We start from the raw sequence: 7,467 nt of genomic DNA, 5'->3' as shown, positions 1-7,467 counted from the left end.
AGAAAGAAAACACTGTTATTTGTGAGGAGAGATTAAATTTGCATTATCCTCAGGTTCATAATGATAGATGAAATGGCAAAAGAAAAACAAACAAAATAAAAAGCGACCCCCTCCAAAAAAAATCCTTTGTATTTTAAATCAGTGTTTGTGAACCAGTAATGTTAGGAGGATTCTGATTCTTCTTCCACTGGCCCAGAATCAGATGTACATTATTTCTATCCTAGGTGACTGTATCATATGCCTAATTGTTTGCCCCCCCACACCTTGAAATTTTACCAGCCCATCTGTTTGTCATTTCCATCAAAGTGATCTTTAAAATCACATTAAAAATCAAACAAGACAAACATGAAATTTGCCTGTTTGATGCTAGAATGTTAAACCTCTTACCCAGGTACAGGAACTACTCTGCATTTCACAATGTACCTTATGTTGATTGTCATAGCTTATGTGCAGATATGAATCCTCTTTGAAACAAACCAGGAACCTGAGATTCAGAATTATGGAAAGAATTCCTATAAAGTCTAGAGCAGAATGTTTCAATAGTAGGACTCTAGGAATTTTGGGTTGGACAATTCTTTGTTAGGGATACACTTCCATGTAGTTTAGAATCTTCTGCAACTTCCCTACCCTCTATGACACTAGGCTTGTATGAATTTCTTGCTTCCAGTGTGGAATCAGAAAGGTATCCAATCATTCCAAATTTTTCCTTGGCAAAATTATGAAAATTACCCCCCGTTCAGAAGCATTGGTCTGGACATAATATCTTTTTCATAATAAATTAATTCAAATATTGAATGGTCTTACATATACGTGCTTAATTATTCCCAAATACTCCTAGGTTCCCTTATTGCTTGATTGAATTTGGGAAGTTTAAGATCTTGGATTCAGATCCAGTCTGCCTGAGTTGTTTTATTTTATTTGTTTGTTTTGTTTTGTTTATCAAAGTTACAACATTAACTACTTTTATGACTTCAGGAAAGTTCTCGGTCCCTCTCTACCTTGGATGCATTTTGATTTAGGACAGATTGTCACACATAATTCAATGCGTTTTCCAAGGGCCAAGTTAGGTTTTCTAGACAATGTCTTGGTATCGGGGCCATTCTGGATTGGTTGCCATGGTCATCAGGTGAAGGATCTCCAAGTTTTCCACCTGGCTGCTCTTCTTCCACTTTTGCTCTTGACTAACCAAGGAACAGAGAACCTGCCCAGTGAAGTAACCATGTTGAAGACAGAGAACCAGGCAGCCTCTTTTCTGCTTATAGCTTCTCACTTCAACTCCTGTCCCCCAAACATATCATCACTACAATGTCTCCTTACTGCATAACCTGCCATAAATACTCTTCTCTCAATCTACTCTTGACCACAATCTGGTCACTAGAAAAGCTGTTAAATCCCAGGAAATAGAAAATCAGCATCTCCTGCCACCTCTTTTAAAACTCTTGAATAAAGCCTCACTCAGTACTATGAACCATTTTCCATTTGAATATTTCCCATGAGCACGTTTGTTAATTCTTCACAACTTCTGGTAAGCTTTCTGCATTCTCAGAACTAATGACCTTGTCCTTACATCCTTATCAACCCCTCATTGCTTAGTTGAGGTAGCTATACATATCTTTCTATTGATTAAATACAGAAATATGCCTATTGGAAGGGAAAAAAAAACTCATATACACTTAAACTTCAGGGTCAAGGAAACCTTTCAGAGTATGTGCTAATTGAACTGAAACCTAAAGGGAAGATTAGATGTTAGCCATACATAAAAGGATGAGTCTGTGAAGAAAATGTTCTCTTCAGAGAAAACACACAAAAGAGCTCATGTATGGCTGAATAAAACTCCATTTTCTTTACCCCTTTATCTGTTGATAGACTCATAGACTACTTCCATAGTTGGCTATTGTGAGTTGTGCTGCTATAAACATGAGTATGCATGCATTGTCTAGAGGACATGCATAATCAGGAAATGCAAATAAATTCAAAGCACAAACCTCTGTGAAATATGTGAGTGTTTTGGCATTTGACATATAGGGAGTTCTCTGTTACAATACCCTGACTTATGCATTAATCCATTTGAAATAGCCCACTCCCACTCTCTCCGCCTTCATTATTTTCTTTTCTTATGCCCAGTTCTGTCTCATCTTTTAGTTATCACATCAAAACTGACCTTCTAGAAAGTTCTTTCATAATTACTCCAAATTTGACAGTTCTACAAATGTCATAGAGAAATTTGCCGCAGTCTGGCTGGGCACAATCAGGAGCCACTTGTCAAAAGAAACTAACTGTATTTTTAGAACCACACACGACAAACAAAATAGTCTCTCAGGAAAAACCCTCAGAGCCTCAACTGCCACCACCGGCTTTCCCCAAGCCTCTCTCTCCCACACAAGCTTCTCTCCACCTCCCACAATCCTCCTGCTCTTGAGGCCGATTGGCTGGGTCACGTGGGCGGAGCCAAAAAAGTCCCCCAATGAGCAGCTCCGTGGTCTGAAAGGGCAGGGAAACAGTCCAATGAGCATCACCGCAGAGGAGCCAATCAGCTAGATGTTGCTGGGGCCGCTGTGAGCCAATCATCAGCCAGCAGCTGGAAGTTTGCTGGCAGCTGGAAGTTTGCTGGGGCCCCTTTGGCTGTGGCTCTCAACAGAAATTAAAAAAAAAAATACCATGAAATACTCCAACAAGAATTCTTCATTGTGTTTTACAACCAATGAAAACAAGCTTCCAGAGGGTAAAGAACTGTTCTATTGTGTGCAACCTTGTTTTCCCAGTTCTGAAACACAATTAATGTTAAAAAAAAAACAACAACAATACTTAAATGGAGCAATGAATAAAGGATGCATTGTACAATGTCACTTATCTGTTGTACACCACCAACTGGAGGCTTTGCCAATAATTCATTTTGGAGAAGAGTGTGTTTGCATCTTTAAAGACAACTGATACTAAACAAAATAAATATGGAGAGAAATGTTATCTCAATTTTAAACACGGCTGAGGAGCAAAGTTGAGCCTTTTGCTATGAGGGATACTGTCTATTCATATTTACTCAGTTTTGTGTGTCTTGTTTTGTGCTGATTATCATTAAGGAAGTAAAATAGGAGCATGTGAAGCACATCTTACCATGGATTCAGATTTCTAAGAGTCTAATATGAAAAAATAGACAATTTAAAATACATCATCAATTACAATAGTTCGAAGGCTCCATAAATGTAGTACAGTCATGGATTTTTCTAACTAAAACTTAGCTGAAGTCCAGGGTCATTTCTGACCCTTTTCTGCAACTGGAGGTCCATGAAGTTACCATTTTGTTGAATTCGTGTTCTATTATACTTCCTAGTACAATGTTTGGACCATGTTTGATTATATAGCTCAATTGGAGTGGAGAAAATTACCCAGTAATTTAGAAAAAGAATTCCTTTTCAAAGCCTGCAGGAATCTGCTCTTCAATTTAGAAAGAAATTTACAGAATCAGATTGTGTGAGTTCTAAGTATTGTTTAGTGTTTTGACCCAGGGTTGTTTTATATATCATTCAACCAAATATGATTTTATGTCTCTTTTTCTTTCTCTCTGTGCAATGATTTCATATGAACTCAGAACATCTTCCCTGCCATCCAGTCAGGCAAACGTGACTCTCTGTACTTTTGCTATATATTTCCTGTATATATATTCAAACCATAACATTAATAAACAAGGCTCCTACTATAACTTTGCTCCAAATAAGAGATGGGAGCATTTTCTGCTATTTTCTAAGAGTACTTTAAAAAGTATTTCCATTTTTAGATGAAGAAAGAGAACTTACAAATGCATATGTTAACAACTTACGTTGATTGGATGCCCAAAGGTGTTTGTGAAACAGAGCTTTCATGAGATCAATCTTTCTTTCTTTCTTTTATGTCCTCAACTTTATCTTCATTGCAAATTTCCTGACCCTTGTGGAAGATTGCTGTTGGGCATACGTATGAGGAGGTTAATTACTGCCTTATCTCCTACACATTTCTCTATTTTTATAGCATCCAGACTTTTTCTCTATTTCTCAGTAGAAATGTTAGATAATTCTGTCAATTGCTAAGAAAGACTCTGATTCTTTATATATTTAAAATTCTTTATATATTTAAATCTTCCCCATAACAAAATCTCATTTAGAGTTTTGTCACACTCAGGAGAGCCACCTTTTATCATGAAATGCTAGGCACTGTGTGTTCATTAATAGCTAAAGTGTATATCCTGTCTGATGAAAGTGTCAGTCGGTGGATGGGAAAAATAAAATAAAACATGAAAGAGTAATAACAGGATAGGGGATTGGGCAGCGTAGACAGGGATTAAGATGGGAAAGGAGGTGACCAACATTTCCTGAAAAACTTGGGAGATATTGGAGATAAGATTTTGAAAGTAGGTAAAGAAAAGAAGAACATTTAAAATCATGGAATATAAAGGTATATTTAGGGAACAACAAGAATTTATTATTTTAGAATCTCAGGGTTCATGTGGGGAAGTGGGAATATCGAGTTTGAGAACAACATCAAAATCTAGAGAAATGTCCTAACATTTCTAGATTTTTAAAGATCTTTATCCACAGACTTGTAGAAATAACATAGGGCTTGGAATTAGAAGTCCTGTGATCCCACTTCTATGTTAACTGACTTTAGGCAAATTGTCTTCTCTTAAGCCTTAATTTCCTTAACTGAAAATTAAGGACAATGAAGTATTAATTCTTAAAACTTCTTAAGAATTTTACTTGTATTGAAAGATTGTTAAGATTTGAAAAATACCATCCAAATGAGTGTTCTTCATACACAGTTGTGCCTAAGCATCTGTGAGGAATTGATTTCAAGTGCTCTCTCAAATTTGTGGATGCTCAAGTCCCTTCTATAAAATAACACAGTATTTGCATATAAACTATGTACATCCTACTGTGTACTTTAAATCATCTCTACATTATAATACCTAACACCATGGAAATTTATGCAAATAGATGTTATGCTGTATTGTTATGGGAATAATGACAAAATAGGTTTGTACATATTTGGTACAGGAACGTATTATTCAAATATTTTCCATCCATGAATGATTGAATGCACATAAACACATGGATATAGAAAGTCGATTGCATTCATTCATTGTTTTCTTTTGGGAGGGTGACACTGGGGATTGAATCCAGGGGTGCTCTCCAACTGATCTACATCCCCAGCCTTCTTTTTTCTTTTCATTTTTTAAAAATTTTTAAACAGCATCTCACCGAATTTCTGAGGCTCTTTGTCCTGAAATTTGTAAATGCCTTGCCTCAGTCTCTAGAGTTGCTGGGATTACAGATGTGCACCACTGTGCTGGGACCTTATTAACTATTTTTGAACATTTGAAAGTTTACCATGAGTCAGATACTTTTCTACTCAAGGGCAATTAATCAGTGAGCAAGATAGATAAGATAGCCTTGTGTTGTAGATTTCATGATTCCCTTTCCATGACATTTAATCTGAGACCTATAAAGACCATTGGAAGAAAATATTTCAGGCAGAAGGAGCAGAAAGTAAAAAGATCCAAAACAGAAAGGGAATTGGCATTACACACACACGTTCACACACATGAGCACACAAAGATGAGAAGGACTAAACCCAGAACATATAATTCTCATCATTGCAACCCTGGGGCATCTGGGCAATGTTGGCAAGCAGCACACGTGTCATGGCTTTAGCCTTTGACACCTTTTTGTCAAAAAAAAAAAAAAAAGATGAAAATCCTTTAGTGTTGCTAGGATACCTGAGCATTCTAGATTCAGCAGCTCCTTGGGCTTTTTCGTCTTGCTCTTTCATGTCTTTTTTTACCTATCAAGGTTCTCAGCTGAGAGCGCAGTGTCAAGAAGACACACACTGGTATTCTGTTTTGCAAGAAATGAACTGACTTCTCTTATTGATCCACTTACACATTCTCCTCTAGTTTCTTCTAATTGGTGGCAGAAGTTCTCATACATCTGTCATACTGAGTGCAGAACAGCAATTGCATGCTGACTCAAGTTCCCCTTCTTATTTACTGCCAGCAGCTGCCTAGAACTCACCCGAATAAATGTTCTAAGTGAGATCAGCAGAAAGAGGGAAAACAAAGTGCTCAGTGTGTTCCTTGGATTGGGTAGGTGCCAAAGTAGCAGACATGGACTGGACCTTCTTTAAGAAAAATCTGCCTTTTGGCTACTTTTAAGACTAAAATCACAATTGGATTTTCCTTTTCTTTAACATATTTCATTTTTCATGTATTTTCTTAGATTCTTACTAAAAGGCAAATATCATAGTTGCCTTAAATATCCACTTTTATTACCAAGAATGTGGTCTCAGACTGTAGCTATTACTGAGAAAAATTTTTTCCCTAAATAATCACTCCATCTAGACCACTGCTCATATTCTCATCCTTGGGGGCATTATATAAATGACTTCATATTTACTAGCTGGTTTCCTGATGATAATGAGAGTTTACCTCCTATATTTAAGAAAATTCAATGAGAAAGTTCCTTTAATGTACTTGCATTAAGTTAAATATATAGTAATTTCTTAATAAAAGGTACATAATAGTGATGATGACAATTATGTCTACTATGATACTTGGGAAAATAATTGTTCCTGAAATCACCCAAAGAGGTGGGTCTAGCTATTTTCCAAGTCCTGTCCCATATGATATAGGGTAATTTCTTATCCAAGTCTTGGTTGTATACGCTTCAGGACTATTGAACCCACAGTTATTAAAAGAAGTAAAGATGACAGGTGTATTTTCTGGCACTCTTTTTTTTCTTTTTTTCTTTTTTTTTTTGGTCTAAATCAGCTTCTAAACCCCTCATATTTTGTATACGTGCTACCGCTTGTTAATTATAACAGATGAAGCAAAGAGTTTTAAATCACTCAGGATTACTATTAACCAAAAATGAAATATATTAAAATAAAACCAAATTTGCAATTTAGTCATCCTAACTTTGCAGTGGCATAGGTAAATTCAGTCTAAGCTGAAAAGAATATTTATAATGTGGATAAATTATTTTAATATAAAAATTGCCAAATTAATTAGGTGTCAATCATACAATTTAATAGTGTCTGGATGAGTGCTTCATAATACATATAATAATAAAAGATACATATGCTATTTAAATTTTCAAATGGTCACATTAAAATAGTAAAAATGTAATTAAATATAGTAATGTGTTGTATTTAATTAATATATCCAATATGTAATCATTTCCAACATGTAAAATATAAAGTAGTAATGAAATATTTTACATCATTATGTTAGGTCTTCAAATTATGTAATATTTGGACAAGCACTTCTCAATTAAGATGCTCCATTTCCATTGGTGTAACTTGACCTGTACTTAAATTTCTTAAGATTTACCTTTGAGGAAAGTAAAATAATAGAGCCTAGGTGTTCAGAGTTAAATTTTTTCAATAGCTGAATAAAGTGCCTCAAACATTTTTTTCTTTTAATATTGACATAGACAAACT

This window comes from Marmota monax, unplaced genomic scaffold, assembly GCF_021218885.2.
Source record: "Marmota monax isolate L192 unplaced genomic scaffold, Marmota_monax_Labrador192_F-V1.1 WCK01_AAM20220418_F8-fsc00024, whole genome shotgun sequence".
Taxonomy (NCBI): Eukaryota; Metazoa; Chordata; class Mammalia; order Rodentia; family Sciuridae; genus Marmota; species Marmota monax.
Note: the sequence above shows the minus strand (reverse complement) of the source record.